General features: G+C 51.6%; 1 non-coding gene across 1 annotated transcript; it reads right to left on the bottom strand.

Annotated features, from left to right (window-relative positions):
* Positions 1-4,571: 4,571 nt before the first annotated feature.
* LOC116659156 lies at positions 4,572-4,674 on the bottom strand. The gene has a single exon (XR_004314440.1). It is a non-coding gene; the product is annotated as a U6 spliceosomal RNA (small nuclear RNA).
* Positions 4,675-17,566: the final 12,892 nt, after the last annotated feature.

Below are 17,566 nucleotides of genomic sequence, written 5' to 3'. Positions count from 1 at the left end.
AAAAATTTCCATGATGAACAAAATGTCAAAATCCTAACTAAAAATGGGGCCCAGCCCTGCACTGGTGTACCCTGCCTTACTTGCTCTCCTCTTCCCAGCCCTGTGGCAGCTGCTCCCTGCAGTCCCCAGCCCAGTAACATGGTCCACGTTTTCCTGACTACACGGGACTCATCACCATCTGGGCTGTGATGTCTTTATGTGTTTATTGGTTGGCTTTCTCCCCAACTAGAGTGTCAACTCCAGGAGGGAGAGATTTCTGTCTGTCTTGGTCACAGCCGTGCCCTTAGCATATAGAACAGTGCCCGGCTCACTGTAAGTACTGAATGAGTGGTGAATGAATGTATTGTAAGTATCCACTGGGTTGCTGGGAGAACTAAATAAGACAGGACTCAGAAAGCATTTAGCATTCATGGCTGACACCTGACATCCTGGATGTACGGTTTCTAGCTTAATACAATCCTCTGATTGGCCAGGCTTGGGTCACATGATTACCCTGATTCAAGACTTATTGTCTGAATAGATGCTCTGATTGGCCAGATTTAGTTCACATACCTTTCCAAATCCACTCAGTGAGAAAATGAATGATTATTATATCATATTATATTTTCCCTTCTCCTACCTTCCTTTGTTTAACAAATGCCTCCTATTTGCCAGGCTGTTTGCCTTGGGAAAAGGATGGGGAGTAAACTGACATTAACCAGGCACTTATTATGTGCCCAGGTTGGCTTCTGATTTTCTTTTCTAGCACTACAGTACAAGGCACCTGGACATGGAAGGTCAGACCTACCTGAGGGCCTTTGCACTTGCTGTTCCCTCTGCCTAGAATGCTCTTCCTTAGCTTTTCCTATGGACTTAATCCTTCTTGTCAGCTTAAATAGCAGTTCCTCAGAGAAGCCTTCCCTGACCAGTCCAATGGGGAAAAAAACTCATTCTTTATTATATCACCTTGTTTTATTATTTAAAATAGCATTTCTCACTTGGAAATGATCATGTTTAATTGCTGTCTTCTTTATTATCTGTCAGCCTTGTGAAATTAAAGGTTCCCTGAGAGCCTGTCTTGTTCACTGCTGTGTCCCAGCACACAGCTTGCTCTGGCAAAGGATTGATACTCGGTACAAAAATCAGGTTGTGAAATGAGTGAGTGAGGTAGTAATTATTATCCCCATATTTCAGATAAGGAAACTGAGGCTCAGAAAGGGGCAATGATAGATTCTGCTATTTATGTATCTTTGGAATCCCTGCCTTTTCCTCCACCCCCAGAGCTATCATTCAACAAGAATGTTTGAAGACCTACTGTGTGCTTGACCCTGGTCTAGATGCTAGGGATACAGTGATCTACGTTGACCCCAACCTTACAATCTATCAGGGAAGCCAGATAGGAATTAAATATGCAAACAAATATGCTGCTATAATCTATCAATGATCACACTGGTCCCAGCTTCACATATGTACCCAGAATCCAATTGTTTCTCACCAACTAGAGTTACTAGCCTGATGCAAGTCAGCATCATTTTGCTCAGTGCAGTTGTCTCTCATTTTGTTTAGGATTTTTTTAGTGCAAGTGACAAAAACAAACGAACAAACAAACGAAAAACTGAAATGGCTTAAGTGCGTGGAATGGAACATCCAGAAAGTTAGAGCTGACTTCAGGCATGGCTTGATCCAGGGCCAGGGGTTCTGTGTCTCTCCACTCTCAGCTTTTCTGTGCTCTGTGTTGTCTTTATTCCTGGGACAGTTGTCTCCCATAGTGGCCAGCAGGCTCCCGCAGCTTTAGGCTTCCATCCTGACAGCTCAGCAACCCCAGCGGCTTCCTTCTGCTTAATTACAGCCTAAGTCCTAGGGCTTATTCTCATTGGCCAGGCTCAGGTCATGTGACACCCTGATTTCCCTCATTGTGGCCTGAGTTGAATGCTTTGATTGGCCATTCTTGGGTCACATGGTTTTCCCTGTTTAAATTTTTTTAAAGGTGTGATTGACACATACCATTATATTAGTTGCAGGGGTACAACACAATGATTCGATATTTGTATACATGTGGAGATGTGGTCACCACAATAAAACTAGTTAACAATCTCACCATACACAGTTATAGAACACTTTTTTCTTGTGATGAGGACTTTTAAGATCTACTCCCTTAGCAACTTTCAAATCTGCAGCACGTCTTACTACCTGCAGTCCCATGCTGTACATTGCATCCCTACGACTTATTTAAGCTGGAAGTTTGTACCTTTTGCCCCTGCCCCCATTCAATCGTAAAGGCCTAGAGGGAAATGCTCTGATTGGTCAGAATAAGATCACATGACTGACTTCATTGCCTCCACGCCCGTGGCTGGGAGAAATGCTCTGATTGAGTCACGCGGCGCCATCGAGGTAAGTGGGTGGGGCCAGGTCCAGTAGAACTACCTGGAGGGAAGGTGAGGGGTAGATGCTCTGCCGTGGGAAACCACAGGCATCGGGGGCTCCGTGTGAAATGGGACACGGGGGCGGGGGCAGGCGGGAGACGGTGGACTGAAGGGCAAGATGCAGACTGGGGTTCAGATCCTTTATGGTGCAACTTCTGTGCAACCTCCAAGCCTTGATATTACTTCCTCATAAAATGGGAACCCTCTATTTTAAAAAATGGGGACTATGGCAAGAGAATGAAGGGAATGTAGGGGAGGGACATGATCACCGTTTCCATGACTTCTTCAGCCTCGCCCCCGCCCGTGCCACCCCGACCACCCTTGGACTGGTTGCTCAGCTCACCATCGGGTCCTGGGCTAGACCTTCCAAACCAATGTTTTAAAAAGATAGATGCTGTTATTATTACGAACCCGTTGTACAGTTGAGGACACCAGCTGAGAGAGGAGCAGCGACTCGTGCAGAGACTCGGAACCAGGACCTAGAGCAGCCAAGGCTGGAGCGCAGGCCCGTGGGACTCTCCGCTATCCGTCCCCCGCACCGTAATGCGGCCAGAGGGAGCTGGGTTTTTTACTTTAAGTTCACTTTTCCTATTGGCTTTTTATTTTGACATGATTTCAGGTTTACAGAAAAGTTGCAAAAATAGTACAAAGAACTCTCAGATGCCCTTCACCCAGATTCCCCAAGTGTGGCTTTTTTTTTTTTTTTTAACCACGTTTGCTCCATCTCTCTCTTTCTCTCTCCTTTTAAAATTTTTAATCCATTTGCGATTTTATTGTGGGCATAATGCTACCTTAACCCCAAATTCTCAGCAGGTGGTATTTTCTATCAATAAGGACACTGTCTTGCAGAACCACAGTGTCATGGTCAAAAATGTGTGGTCGAGAGAATACTATTGACCCAGTATTTTTTACCTAGTTTGTGGTCGAGATTCAGATTTCACAGTTGCCCCAATACTGCCCTTTACAGCAAAAGGAAATCCTGGGCTGCAAAGTGTGTTGGAGTCTCATGTCTGTCAGGCTCCTTCCACCCGGAACAGTTCCCGGACTTGCCTTGTACTCAGGACATTGGCGGCTTTGAGGACTGCAGCCCAGCTGTCCTACACACTGCCCCTCAGTTCGTGTTTGTGTAGTGTCTCCTCTCAGTCACAGTCAGGCTGCGCGCATTTGGCAGGGATCTCCTGGGAGTGGCGCTGTGTTCTCCTTGGGGCGTTGTGTCGGGACGTGCATAAAGCCTGTCTGTGCCACCTCCGGTGATGTCAGCCGGGCCGTGGTGGTTGCTGTCTTCCCTTTCTAAGTTATGGGGACCTGGTGAGGACGTACTCGGGACCAGGTAAACATCCTGTCTCTCCTCAGGCTGTCGCTGATCCGCTTCGCTTTCTCACCTGAGTCATTATCACAGTGGTTGCCATGGGCAGTAATCCAAAATTATCTACTGAGATGCTCAAACTGTCCCCTATTCAGAAGCCCGTCTGAGGTGGCCCCTGTGTCATCTGACATGTCCCCACATTTCTCTGAGCACTTCCTTATTTTCTGGGCCTGCAAGATGTTCCAAGCTCGCCTTGTCCCTTCCCTGCTCCACGCTTGGCATCAGTCACCTCTCGGCAGAGCTTGGTTCCTGCTGATGGAGAATGGTATTTAGAAACCAAAATCTGGGTGCTGGGTGTGCTCAGACTAGTGGGACTTTGCTGCTCTCAGGCCCTTCCAGTGAGCAGAGCTGGAAAATACACACACAGACAGATTCATGTATTTACATTGAAAGCTGTCATCTGTCTGTCTGTCTATCTTTCCATCCATCCATCCATCCAGGTTAGGAACTGCGAGTTCACACTGATCCCTCCAATTCCATTCCATCACTCCAGGATTTATTCCTTCCCTCCTTCCATATTTTAACAATTCCCTTCTTCAGCAGGGTGAACCTGGCTCAGAGGGAGAGTTTTGAAAACAGAAATGAGGTCATGTCCTTCCTGTTCAAGACTGTCCCTGGGTTTCCTGATGCATTTAACTATATATATATATAATTTTTTTTACAAAATGAAATGGTTTTATTGTAAAATTTTCAAAGGCAGAAAACTAACTGGAATATTTATCCTGTCCACTTCATTGTACCACGTATTTCAATTCCCTGTGAATGAAAAATAAAGAAATCTATAATTTTGAGCTTAAGGTTTTAAAAACATGGAACACATCACGAATCTGCGTGTCATCCTTGCATCGGGGCCATGCTAGCCTTCTCCGTGTTGTTCTAATCTTAGTACACACATTGCTGAAGTGAGCTCCCCGATGCATTTTCAGTGATACCCAAAGTCCCCTGGGGACCCACGAGGCCATTCAGGACCTGCCTCACCCCTGCCCTGCCCTCACCTCCTCTCTCTCCCTCATTCACTCTGCTCCACGTGGACATCCTTGATGTTCCTGCAACGTGCCAGGCATGGCCCTGCCCCAGGGCCTTTGTGCGCACTGTTCTCTCTGCCTCAGAGGCACTTCCTCCAGGTCTCAGCTCAGCGTCGCCCTCAAACAGGCCACCTTGGACTTTCCTAGAAGAACCTGACCTCCCTTCACTCACACTTCTCTGTTTTTCTTTACAGCAACATCTCTGCCTTTACGTTTTCACTTCTGTGCCTGTTGTCTGCACCACAGCCTCAGCTCCACGAGGCAGGGGTTTAGCATCTTTAACTCCCTGCACAGAGCTGGTCACACAGCAGGTGCTCAGTAAGTCTTGGTCAACACGAAAATCCTCTTTCTCGGGATTAGGCCGCTCAGGCAAGTCAGGATGCAGCTTCAACAGGTGGGCTGTAACGAGACACCACAGCCCAGGAGGTTAGTAAACAACACACATTTATTCTTTGCAGTTCCAGAGGCTGGAAAGCCCCAGATCAAGGTCCCGGGCAGTTTGGCTGCTGGTGAGGGCCCTCTTCCTGGCCCGCAGACGGCCACCTTCTCCCTGTGTCTCACTTGGCCCTTCCTCCGTGTACACATGAGGACTCACCTCTCTCTCTCCCACTTTTTTTTTTAATCGAAGTTGAGTTGATTTACACTGTTGTGTTCATTTTTGGTGTACAGCATAGTGATTCAGTTATACACATATATTCTTTTCCATATTTTTTATTATAGGTTATTGCAAGTTATTAAATGTAGTTTTCTGTGTTGTTTAAACTTTGGTTTTTGAAATTCTTTTTTGGTTGTTGTTGTTGTTTTTGGGGGGAGTAATTAGGTTTATTTATATATTTAGTTATTAATTTTTATGGCGGTTCTACGGATTGAGTCCAGGGCCTTACGCTTGCTAGGCACAGTCTCTGCCACTGAGCTGTACCCTCCCCCGGCCATCTGATACGCAGAGTTTGTACCTGTTAATCCCAAACTCCTCCTTTATCCCTCCCCACCCCTTCCGCCTTTAGTAATGACAAGTTTGTTTTCTATGGCTGTGAGTCTCTCTCTCTCTTTTTTTCTTAGTGCTTTTTTTTTTTTGCAGGGGTAATTAGGTTTATTTATTTTTAGAGGAGCTACTGGGGATTGAACCCAGCGCTCTGCCACTTGAGCTATACCCTCCCCTCTGTGAGTCTCTTTCTGTTTTGTCAATGCGTTCATTCGTACCATTATTTTTAGGTCCCACATACAGTGATATCATATGATACTTGTCTTTATCTGACTTACTTCACTTGGTGGGACCGTCTCTAGGCCCATCGGTGTTGCTGCAGATGGCATGTTTCTCCTCCTCTTCTTGCAAGGACACCGATCCTGTTGGATTAGGGCTCTGTTCTTATAACCTCATTTAACTGGAATTACCTCCTAAAGGTTCCATCTCCAAGCGCAATCACATTCGGGGGTCACAGCTTCCACACAGGAATTTGGGGGGACATAATTCAGTCCGCAGCACAGCTCCGCTGCGTTCTGCTCTGGCAGCCGGACGCAGCAGTGCCCCTGGGAGGTGAATGAGCAGGGCTGTCTGCGGTGCACGTCACATGTGCCGAGCCCTGGCACCAGGAGGGGACAGCAGGATGGCTCCTGGCAGAGGAGGCAGGTGCATACCTGGTGGCCACTCTGATGCGGCTGTTCCCAAGGAGGGGTGATTTCTGCCTCCAGGGGACATTTGGCAACATCGGGTGACATCTGTGGTTGTCACACTGGAAAGGCTCCTGGCATCGAGTGGGTGGGGGCTGGGGAGGCTGCTCCACACCCTCCCAGGGCCCGGGACATCCCCACAGAGGACTGTCCCCTAATGTTAGCAGTGCTGAGAGTGGGGGACCTGGCTCCTCTGATGAGAGCCAAATAGCAAACGGAGGGAAGAGGTTCTGGAGTTTTTCTAGGAAGATTTATAACAGTGGAACTGACCTTGGCAGGGGCTGAGTTTCCCCCCAAATGAAGGATGTGGGGGTTACCGGGGTGACCACTGGTCCGATTGGAGAAGACAGCTCGTGCAGGGGCCAGGAGAGGGGAGCACAACTGCTGAGACTGGGGAGCACGGAGGGGGCCGGCGGGGAGGGTGGTCCCCAAGGGCAGACCACCCAGGGCCCTGGGATCTGCATTCATTTGGAGGGTGCTGGGGCCATGCAAGGCTTTTGAGTATCGCGAGAGGGCATCACCATCTGGTATGGCTCTTGAAACCTCTGTCTGGCTGTTTCCAGGAGAGCAGGAAACAGGGCAGCCTTGGGACCCGGTGGGTCTCTTCCTGTATGAAAATGGTGAAATTTCTGTTTTACGTGGTGTTGGTATGCAGACAGATACCCTGCATGCTGGATGCATGATGATATATTCGTGATTATTAGATTCATTGTTTTCTTCCCATTTTAAAGGAAATTAAAACAGTGGGCCCCTAAAAGCATCATGGACCCTGGGCACTGTGCACAGTGAAGACGCTGGTCCTGGAGGAGGAAGATTAGGGGAGCAGAGGGGAGTTGGGTGGGCGGAGGTGGGGTGGGGGCTGGACTTGAGCAAGACTCGGCAGGGTGGGTGCTGGCATGGATGGGGCTGGCGGGATGGGGCTGGCGGGATGGGGCTGGCGGGCCCGTCGTGGGAGTGAGCTGCTCTGGGAGACAGCGCTGGGGGTGGCTTCTGAGTTCACTTTTGGACATGCTGGGTTTGAGAACCCTGCGAAATGCCCACAGAAAAGTCAAGGGGGAACAAAATAGATTTACTGCACTTCATCGAAATGAATAAATTTTTTTTTAATTTTGGGGGAAGGTAATTAGGTTTATTTATTTTTTCATTTTTTTTAAATGGAGGGACTGGGGATAGAAACTAGGACCTCGTGCATGCTAAGCACGTGTTTACCACTGAGCTGCACCCTCTGCGCTGAAATGAACACCTTTCGTGCATTGAAGACCACCACCCAGAGAATGGGAAGAGCTCATGGAGTGGGGGGAATCCTCGCAGACTCTGTATCTGATAAGGTTCCGTGATCCAGAACAGGTAAAGAACGCCGCTGGCGCAACAGCAAAGCAAAACACACCGCCTAGTGAAGTGCAGACAGAGGGTTTGAACAGACGCTTCTCCGAAGATGACACACAAATGGTCAAAAAACACAGAAAAAGATGCTCAACATCACCGACCATCAGGGACATGTAAATCGAAACCGCCATGAGACACCACCTCACACTCATAAGGATGGTTATTGTCAGAAGACGGAAAATTACACATCCTGGCGAGGATGTGAAGGACTTGGAAGCCTCGTGCATGATTGGTGGGAATGCAAAATGGTGCAGCCGCGGTGGGAGATAGCCTGGAGGTTCCTCAAAAAGTTGAACATAGACTCAGCGTATGCCACTCCTCGGTCTAGACTCAAAAGAATTTAAAAAGCAAGGATTTAAACAGATATTTTTACACCAATGTTCATAAGAGTATTATTCACAGTACCCAGGAATAGAAGCAACTCTCCATCAACAGAGAAATAGATAAACCAGAGTTCACTGTCTTAACCAATTTTAAGTATACGATTCAGCGGCAGTAAGCCCATTCACACTGCTGTGCAACCACCCCCACCCCCCGTCTCCAGAACTGTCTCGTCTTCCCAAACTGAAACTCTGTGCCCACGCACTCCCCAGCCCCTCCCCCAGCCCCTGGCCCCACCGCCTACTTTCTGTCTCTGGATGTGACTCCTCTAGGTTCTCCTGTGAGTGGACTCAGAGTATTTGTCCTTCTGTGTCTGGCTTACTTCATGCAACATCTCTTAAATAAGCCCTGTCCCCATGAGTAGTCACCCCCCCCTCCCCAGCCCCTGACAATCAGGAGCCCTCTGTCTGCGGACTGGCCTGTTCTGGACGTCTCACATCCGTGGACTCACACACTGTGTCCTTCTGTGTCTGCTGCTCTCCCTGAGCACCGTGCTCTCAGGGTCCATCCCCGTGGTGGCGGGTGTCAGGGCTGCTCTCCTGGTCACAGTTGAGTGATGTTCCGGTGTGGAGGCACCACATTTTGTTCATGCGTTCATTCACTGATGAACATCTGGGGTGTTGCTACTTTTTGGCTCCTGTGTGTCTGTGAATAGTCATGTACAGGTTTTTGTGGAGACACCCATTTTCATTTCTCCTGGGTTGGTACCTGGGAGTGGAATTGCTGTGTCAGATGGAAACACCACGTTGAACTTTTGAAGGAACCACCAAACTGTTTTCCACGGCGACTGCCGTTTTCCATCCCCAGCAGCCATGTAGGAGGTTTCCGATCTCCCCACATCCTTGCCAGGACTGTTACAAGTGCTTGCAACTTTTGAACCCGACGTCAGTACCTCGCTCATCTCGCCCGAGTCCAGGCCAGCAGGGAGCCTGTTCTGTCTACACCTCGGAAACCCCGGGAGAGGAAAACAAACAAACGGGGGAAATGATGCTGCACGTGGCACAGGTCTCCGATGTGCTGGGAGCCGTTCTCAGCCTTCTCCACACCTTCATTTATTTGCTGGTGACCCATTTTGCAGATGGGGACAGTCGGGGCTCAGGGAGGGTGTGGCCCGGCAAGAGGTCACCCAGCCCAGCAGGGGCTGGGAACTCGGGCCTCTAGACCTTGTCACCCCCCACCCCGAGCCTGACAATGAACATGTTTTGTTTTTGTCAGTGCGCTCTGGTAGCACCCTTGGGAGCCTGGCGTTGGCAGGGCTGGGAGCCACTGTTGGGGTGTTTAAAGACCTTTAAAAGGTGTTCCCAGCATGTCCCTGGGCTGTGCGATAATTAGGTATGATGATCAGGAGGCCATCTCCAGCAAGCATGTCTCTGGGGACACCTGGGGACATTTGGGGACTGTGGGGGAGCAAGGATGTGTGGCTGCCCACCTGGCCTGCCCTCCAGAGGCCCCTGCTGCCTCTCTCGAGGTGCCTAAGGGCCAAGTGCCTGCCGCAGCTCTGCAGCCCGAGGACTGTGTGGCCCTGGACCATTGTCTGTCCCTCTCCGGGCCTCTGCATTCCCATCCTGTGTAGCAGGTGAGGGCCAAGTGCCAAGCCCGCGGGGCCCTCACCGCTGTCCTCGCGCCCTGGTGCCCCTGCCCCTCCCCCTCCCCCTAACCAGTCAGTGTCCCCTTCGCTGTGAGAGGCCAGGGTCGGCCAAGACCTCCTATCGCCAGAGCTGTCCCCGAGGGGGGCCCGGTGATCACTCCCACTTTACAGCTGAGGAAACAGAGGCCCAGCGCCCCCGAGGGTCTGAGAAACGGCCCCAGCCGGTGAGTGGGAGAGCCAGGATTTGAACCCCGACCCCCCCCCCAGCCCGTGTTCCCGCCGCGCCTCTGCGCCGCTGCGCGGGCCACACTTGCAGAGTTTCGCGTCGACGCCGCGGGAAAAGAGGTGTCCGTCCCGGCGGGGGCCGCGCTGAGCCCTGGCCCGGCTCGGGGGCCTTCGGGGCGGGGGGGGGGGGGACTCGGGTTCGGTGGGGTCATGAGGGTGGGGCCCTCGGTGGGTGAGTGTCCCGCCGTCCCCGCCGGGGAGAGGGCCTGCGGGACCCTGACCGCGGCCTTGGGCTCGGCTCCGCCTCCCGGACCGTGAGGAAGTGCGTGGCGGTTGTTCCAGGCACTCGGGCTGCGGTGTCCCGTCATGTGCCCCGCGCAGACAAGGGAGTAAGTCAAGGAATTCAGTCCCCAGAACAGTCCCAGGAAGAAGTGGGTATAGTTGACCCAGAGGCTCAGAGAGGGCAAGACACACTCCTGAGGTCACAGAGCCCGGAGTTGACAGAGACAAGATACGAACTCCAGTCTGGATGGTTCTCAGCCTCGCCTGGATCTCACCCCAAGTCAGTCTTGGGAGGCAGTGTAGCCTCCCAGTGAATAGACAGAAGTGGGTTCCAACCCTCACTCTGGCCTTCTACTTGCTGAGTGACTGGGACTAGGGCATGTCCTCTGTCTGCATCTCCGTTTCCTCATCTGCAAACAGGAATCCTAACAGCTCCAGAAAGCTGTGAGGATGGAATGAAATCAGGCATGCAGGTGTCCTAGCTGGCCGTTAGCTCAGAGTAAGAGCACTTGGTAAAAAAAATTTTTTTAGTTTAAAATTTAAAAAAAATTAAAAAGAGCACTTGGGCAGCTGTCCTCTCTGAGCCTCAGTTCCTTCTATTAAACGAGCATAATGTCAGTGCCTGCCTGTATACGCTACCGAGGCAAAGACTTGAGTCGATAGGAGCAAAGTGCTCAGAACAAGGTCCGCTGTCAGTAAGCGCTTAATTTATAATAATTTAAAAAAAAATGCTCATAAATGCAAACACATCCACCGCCGCGGAGACACACAACACCTACAGACACACACACGTGGGGTCCCTCCTGCCCAAGGATGAGTGGCTGTTTGCTCTGCCAACTGGACTGTCCACCTGGGTCCCCACAGAGCGCCCACGCCCACCTGCATTAAATGTAAATCAGTCAAAATGAAAGGAAATTTAAAAATTGGGCTCCTCTGTTGCACAGGCCACATCTCTGGGGTCCATTCGCCACTGCCGCCACCACCCTGGACAGGGAAGACTTAGAAGGTGCCCATCCTCTTTCACCACGGCAGGCCGTTCTGTGCAGAGCGTGGCTTTGAACGTCCTAGAGCAGTGGTTTTCAGCCTGGGGTGGTTCTGTCCCCAGGGGACAGTGGATGATGCCAGGGGACATCTGTGGTCATCATGCCTGGGGGCTCCTGGCTTCCAGTGGGTGGAGGCCGGGAAGCTGCTTCACACACCACCGGGCCCGGCCCCCCGCCCCCCAGGATGACCCGGCCCCACGTCAGCGGGGCTGGGGGGACCCTGGAGGAGGGCAGTAGGTCTCAAATGGGTCCCCAGACCAGGGCGGCAGCATCACCTGGGAGCTTGGTAGACATGCAAACTCTCCGGCCCCACCCCCAGCCAGGAATGCTGCTCACATCCAGGCACAGGACGGCTTGAATGTCCACGGCGCCGAGCGGGAGGGACTGTGGACTAGAGCTGTGGGAGCCACTAACCATGCACGGTTCTACACGTTTACCCTGAAATTGATGTAATGAAATGAACTGGAAGATGCCTAACCTCGGATGCCCTGGTCACATCGCAGGGGCTTAGCGGCCACAAGCGGCTAGCATGCTGGACAGCACCGAGCTGGAATGCTGCCATTCTGGCAGAAAGTGCTGGTGGGCAGCGCCGCGTGGCGACCCTCCCCGAGGTCAGGCCAGGCGGGCACCGTGGGCTCCGCCCCCAACACGAGCGCCGAGGCCGCGGTTCCATGACCGTCCACAAGGGGGCAGCGTGTCCCCGGAGCCGGCGCCCCGCGCCGAGACCCAGCACGGAGCTGGCATCCCTCCGCTTGCACTGTCTTGGGGAGCGCGCCCGCCACCGGCCAGGCTCTGGGCTGGACACCGTGCTGCACACCGGTCTAGTCCAGTCTGCGCCTGGACATTGGTGCCGGTCATCCTCTGCGGGGCTGTCCTGGGCACTGTGAGGTGTGGCGCCCCCTCCCTGGCCCAGCCACTCGATGCCAGAAGCCCCCCAGACGTGACAACCACAGATGTCCCCGGACACGGCCCGGTTCCTCTGGTGGGGCAGAACTGCCCTGAGAGAGACCCCTCGGGTTAGGGGATTCTATGGACCCCCCAGGAGACTGTGTGCTCCACGACCCAATGACCCACTGAAGTTCTGGGATGCGGCGCACATTTCAATACACAGCTGAGTGGGAGGGAGGGGAGGTGCCTCACAGACGCTGGGGGGCGCCCTCGCTTACACCGTCGCAGCGTCGGGATTTATTCCGCTGTGTGGTGTGGGCAGGGATCGGATTTATTCCTTCCCCCAATAATTAACACAGGGTCCCTCCCTCTCTATGATATTTGGGGCCAGATCATCCTTGAGGGGGGTGTGGGTCCTGAGTGGCACCCCTGGTCCCACTCAGTCGATGCCAGAAGCCCCCCACAGTGTGACAACTCCCAATGTCCCCCGACATCACCCAGCGTCCTCAGGAATCACCCCCAGTCGTAACAACCAGAAATGTTACCAGCATTGCTGACAGTCCCTTGGTCGGAAAAAATTACCCCCAGCTGGGAGTCACCATTCTAGTGACTCAACCCCTCACACATACTAATATTTAAATTATGAAATAATGGGGGAGGGTATAGCTCAATGGTACAGTGAGTGCTTAGCATGTGTGATGGTCCTGGGTTCAATCCCCACTATCTCCATTAAAAAATAATAGTAAAAAATTAAACTTTCCAAAAAAAACCCCAGAAAAATATTATGAAATAAGACACAGTATATAAGTGGGGGTGTGGGGGGGAGGTGTTCTAACTTTTTTTGACCATGACATCTCCACCCAGTAGAAGTAAATGAATTCATAAAGAAAAATCAGTTTAAAATATTTACGCACACATGCTCAGGACACGAAGTTAAATCCATACCTCACCCCAATAAAAGTTGCACAAACTAAGTTCCCCTTGCCAAGCATGACACATTATGATATTTCTTCTTCTATATCATTGAAAATAAAAATGTGGGTCATGACCTCCTAAATTGACTTCTTGACGTACAGGTGGACAAAAGCAACGATTAAGACTATAGTCTGGGAAGGACCCAGACCAGGAACCCAGACCCTGAGGCCTGCTGACTGCAGGCGAGCTCACCTGTGCTGGGGCCTGAGCATGGAGAACAGCCAGCTGCTACTGTCACGACTGTGACACGCCTTGCAGGCACAATGGGCGTGGGAGGAGGCCAGGCGCAAAGAGCTAGCAGCCCGTCTGCACGTATGTGAAGTTCAAGAGCAGCCAGGTTAACCCAATTAAGACAGGGGCAAAGGACTTGAGGAGATTTTTCTCCAAAGATACACAGTGACCAAGTTGTGCATGAAAATGTGTCTAAGATCATCATCAGTTGTCAAAGAAATGCAAATCAAAACCACAGGGAGATACCACTTCACGCCCCACTGAGATGTCTACAAAGGTAAAAAAACCTCAGAAAGTAACAAGTGTTGGCGAGGATGTGGAGAAATCAAAACCTGTGCTCCGCTGGTGGGCATGGAAAATGGTGCAGCTGCAGCGGAAAACAGTGTGGCGTTTCCTCAAAAGGGTAAACAGAGAATCACTGTGTGACCCAGCAATTCCACTCCGAGGTTCACCCCCAGGATAACTGAACGCAGGGAGTCAAATGGGTATTTGTACACTTGTGTTCACAACAGCGTGATCCACGACAGCCAAAAGGCGGAAACACTCCGACAGATGATGGATAAACAAAATGTGGTCCAGCCATACAACAGAATACTACTCAGGCTTAAAAAGGAAGGAGATTCTGACATCTACTGCACCGTGGATGGACCCTGAGGACGTGCTGCTCAGTGAGAGAACCAGACACAGAAGGACAGATACGGTCTGATTCCATTCACACAAGGTCCTCAGAGGAGTCACATCCACAGAGACAGTACGTAGACGATGGGGCCGGGGCTGGGGGATGGGAGCGGGAGTCAGTGTTTCACGGGGACAGAGTTTCAGTTTGGGAAGATGAGGAAGCTCTGGAGACGGTGGTGGGGATGGCGGCACAACAGTGTGAGTGTGCTTAACGCCGCTGAGCTGTGCTCTCACAAGTGGTTCAGATGGTGAATTTTATGTCATGTGTGTTTTATCTACAACAACTAAAAAAAATTAAGTAAAAATGTGAAAAAAAAAAAAAAAAAGCAAGCAACCTGGTTGTGTGGGGAAAGCAGAGCTGGACACAGACACCACGGTCCCACGCAGGGAGGGCTGGGGGAGCCGGGCGTGGTGGGGGACACGGACTTTGCCTGGACTCAGGCTCCCAGTAACACAGGACGCCGAGGTACCGGCGCATAGGACCGCCTTCTTCCTCAACACTATTTGTTATTTATCTGAAATTCCCGCTTGATTGCATGACCTGGGTTTTTACTTGCTAAACCTGGTGAGTCCCGCCGGGGCTGCCTCGTGCCCACCCTCCTGGGACCCCTTCTGGGCTTTGCTCTAAGAGGAGGAATCGGAACACCGTAGCGTCTGCTGCGTAAACGGGCTCAGGCGCCGAGACTGAGGACGGCGCCCGGCTGGAAGGCGGCGCCCAGGCCTCGCGAGCTGCCCCTCGGCCGCGGCACGGCTGGCCGGCCCTGTCCCCGTGCGCGCGGCCGTCTACCCCCCACCTGCCAGCCGGGAGCCTTGCCGGGCTTTACTGCTGGGCACAGATAAGGGCTCATAAGGCAAAGGACACAGGAAGTTTCCAATAAAACTCAGAACCGAAAGCCTCTGCAGCCACACAGTTCAGGAGTTCCGAGTGCCACCAGGCTGGCTGGGGCAGGACGCTGGCCTGGGCCCAGGCCACCCCCTCAGCCTCGGTTTCCTTCTCTGAAGTTAGGGGCAGGGACATTTCCTTGAGGCATGCCTGGCGGCGTTGATTGCTCTGTGATGAGATATGCATGTCCCGAAAGGGCAGTTTTGATTTTAATGTGGACTGTGGGAGAAGCAGATTTCACAATTGTTTTGGACAGAAGCAGACTCACAGACATAGAAAACAAAGTCGTGGTTGCCAGGGGGAGGGGGAAAGAGTGCGGTGGAGGCGTAAATCAGGAGTCCGGGACTTGCAGACACACACTGCTATACACAAAACAGATAAACAGCAAGGCCCCCCTGTGCAGCACACGGAGCTGCAGCCGCTACCCTGCAGTAACCCAGAATGGAAAGGAGTATGAAAAGGAACACACGTGTCCATGTAGAGCTGAATCGCCGTGCTGTGCACCAGAAGTTAACACCACACTGTAAACTGACGATAGTTCAATGAAAAAAAGTCAAAAAACAATTGTTCTGTGTTTCGATCTAGAGTGAGACAGGATGTACGTCGTCTCCTCTTGTTGTTCATGGCGGTTCTGTGCTATAAAGTCGCCTCGAACAATGGATTAGTGAACACCAGACAGCCGCTCCTGGAGACACACAGGGGCAGGTTCCTGAGAGCCTCTGCCCATGACATTTTTGTCCACCGATCAACACATAACCTTGTGTGATGTGATTTCTGTAAAGACACTGTATTTAATAAAAGTTGTGGATTCGTTCACAGCGAGCTTGCAGCCCACAGGGCTGTAACTCTTGCCTGAACGAAGCTCACCTAACACCGTACTTTCTCCGTGAGGCACATCGCGGCCGTCCCATGCTTGGGACACTTGTCAGTCCCTCAGCTCTGTGCTTGGGGGGCATTTTAGATACAGAATCAGCCACCAAAAAACCAAAAGTGCAAAGAACATGGCACTCAAAAGACTGTGAAAAGGACACTGGTTTACAGTCCGAGCTGAAAGAAGGCAGGGCCTCACCTGGTTGCACCTGGAGTGAATGCGCTGGGTGACTTCAGCGTTTCACCACTCAGTCTGCAGATGACTATAAATGCCATGCGGACTGATCTGGGCGGTACAAATAGATGTTAGTAAGTAGAATTTTCCAGTACAGAATCCTTGGGTAATGAAGATCTGCCATGTATACATTTATCTATTTCCATTTGTCTATGTCTCAGCTCTATCTGCCACGACGATCTCGAGACAGGGACACCCCAGGTGAGCACCTTGAGTACCCAGCTGTTGGCTTCTAAGTGCCACCAATATTTGGACATCTTGGGGCCTTGTGGACTCTGGAGAGATGGCCCCTCCCAAGACAGCTAATTCCTAGAGACAGCAAACAACTTGCCCATGAGTGTATCTTATGAAAACCAATCAATTCAAAGTTCATACCCCCAACTCTCTCCTTTGTGGGACTCTCATACTCAGAGCCACTGTCCCCCTTCCCTAACCACCCCAGGCCCAGGTGCCAGGCAGGCGGGGCCAGTCCCGAGGCTCCAGGCTCTGCTGAAGTTATCTGATGCAGCTTAAATCTGCACAGCGCGCCTGCCCTGCCTCACCCCTTCCACCCCGTGAAATCGTAACGAAGGCTCTTGTCCATGTTTCCCCATCCCTGCCTCCTGATCAGCCCCGGTGCTGCCCTGTGGGGCCCTGCAGGGCGTCCATGTCCCTGTTTCTAGGGATCTGTGAGGGTCAGCTTCCCCCTTTGTGACAGGCATTTCCATGCCTGTGTGTCTTAGCCAGCCTGATGAAAATAAATCCTGGGTATGTTTTAAAACAGACCTGGGGCTCACTGGAGAAACAGCCAATTCCCTGGCTGGAGGATGGAGAATCAAGGATGCATCTGAAGCATCTTTTTATACCAGAAAGTGGGGCAGTGCTCACAGAAGGGTGATGGGGGGCCTCTGTCAATAGGACACAGGAGCCAGCTTGAAGGGGCTCCCCAGGCAAGTCTGGGATAATTTGGGCTTGTTAAAAATGCAGCATCCTGGGCCTGGCTCTTTGTGGAATCTAACCCAATGGGGCGAGGGCTGCGTCTCCCCTGTGAACCAGTGTTCCAGGAGTTTCTGATGCCTCAGATTGGTGACCCTGGTGGGGAGAAGCTGCGTGGGAGTGGGCGTGCAATGCCAGAGCCTGAAGCCCGGGGTGCAAGCTGTTTTGCCCTAACTTGGGAATAAGAAACTCAGTCTGCCCACAGGAAGAAGTAGTTTATAACTTTTTTTAAAAAAGAGAAAGTCTTGGCTCCACTATTTGCCTGAGGTCTTGGTGCGAGCTAGAATCAGTAAAATGCAAGACCTCATTCATGCATTCATTCATGCTTAGTATAATCTTTGATGCTTCTCTGTGACCAGCCACATTCCGGGCAGACCCTTAGAGCCTGATAAAGCCAGGTCCTTAGGCCTGACTATTGAATAGTCCCCAGTTTGGAGGCAACAGAGCTGGACACAGATGCTCTTA

This window comes from Camelus ferus, chromosome 22, assembly GCF_009834535.1.
Source record: "Camelus ferus isolate YT-003-E chromosome 22, BCGSAC_Cfer_1.0, whole genome shotgun sequence".
NCBI lineage: Eukaryota > Metazoa > Chordata > Mammalia > Artiodactyla > Camelidae > Camelus > Camelus ferus.
This window is presented reverse-complemented; position numbering and strand designations above follow the sequence as displayed.